This window comes from Penaeus monodon, chromosome 21 (genome assembly GCF_015228065.2).
Source record: "Penaeus monodon isolate SGIC_2016 chromosome 21, NSTDA_Pmon_1, whole genome shotgun sequence".
Taxonomy (NCBI): domain Eukaryota; kingdom Metazoa; phylum Arthropoda; class Malacostraca; order Decapoda; family Penaeidae; genus Penaeus; species Penaeus monodon.
Genome location: NC_051406.1, coordinates 27,618,017 through 27,619,431, shown reverse-complemented (window position 1 = coordinate 27,619,431; position 1,415 = coordinate 27,618,017). Strand labels below are relative to the sequence as shown.

Sequence of the window (1,415 nt, the reverse complement as noted above, 5' to 3'; positions counted from 1 at the left end):
ATCATCACGTAACATGTAGAACATTAGGCTAGCACCCCCTTCAAATGAAACCAGGGGGAGAAGGGGGAAAGCTTTTTGGGTTTTTCGAACAACCTAAAGGGGCCGCCCACGAGTTTGGGGGATTCTGGGCCCGGGAAGGGACGGTTGTGGTGGCAGCATTTGTGCTCGACGTGGCGCTGAGACCCGAGGACGGGGGAATCCTGATGGAGACCCCAAGAAAAGGAAAGACAGGCAAAAGGGGAGGTGGGTGAACATTAAAGAACAACACAAAGTTTTTGTAGATTCTTTATACAATAATATTTTACCCCAATCCAGCAAAGAAACAAACTTCGCAAAAACACGGAAAACAACGGAAACATGTGAGTATGCTTTTGGTCCATTCATGTGTGTTTATTTAGTTTGTTTTTTGAGCTACAGTCTTTTTTTAGAGTTTTAAATTTTGGGCCCTTCGGGGGCATTTTGGGCCACATGAGGTCGCCTTTTTGTCCTTCCATTTTTAAATTTTTTACCCAAACGAAAAACAAGGTAATTTTCTTTTTTAGTTTTTCGTCTTTTCCCATTCAACTCTTGTATTTCTTAGTTTACACTGCTGATATCCACAGCTTGGGAATTCGACGTCCATCCAACCAGCATGCAACACTGCACAGCCCGAAGCAACACCACGTCTAGTACCCGCCCCGGCGCATGAGCTACCGCCCGCCCCTGGCCCTCCGCCTGCCCCCGGCCCGCCTGTCCCCTCGACGCCACCAAACCTGTGCCATCTTGGCTATCGGGCGCCATCTAATAATCTCTCCCGAAAATCACCAGCTGCTGCCACTCATCTGACCTCACAAAGCCCTCTGAGATCTGCTTCCCAGGACCTTCTTGGCTTCCCCCGCCATTCCCCGCTGACCTTGGAGCGCGTGACCACGAGGACGATGAACAGGCCGGTGTACTTCGAGAGGATTCAGTGCCGGCACTCTCCCGCCGTCGAAATAAATATGGTAGAGCTGCTGAAAAATATGTCCTTGTATATCTTCATGTTTTTTAAATGTGGTGTGTTCTTTTGTATGTAGGACTCAACATCAGCCATAATTTATTGTCCATTAAACAGCTCTTCCTTTACAGCTCTTTAAACACCAACTCTATATCGCCTTTTTCGGTCTCACTACCAAATTTTAAACATAGGGCAGTATAACAAACCTTGTACGGATAACTTTGACGGAAGGCAGCGTAACAATACTTCTCTCTCTCTCAGCGCCCCCTAAATTCCATTGCGAGTGTGAAAAAACCATCAACGACATGTACCAAAGTGCTGGTTAGCCCGTGGAGCTTCGTCAGTGACAGCAGTGGCCATGCACTTGCCTGGTTTTTCCTGCCCCCCTAAGATATTTTTCATTGACTCCATACACATATAAAATACATCTTAAATCTAT

General features: G+C 46.9%; 1 protein-coding gene across 2 annotated transcripts in view; it reads left to right on the top strand.

Annotated features, from left to right (window-relative positions):
* LOC119586400 overlaps positions 1-1,415 on the top strand; it is a gene marked incomplete in the record, with an annotated part of 6,096 nt that overhangs the window by 1,108 nt on the left and 3,573 nt on the right.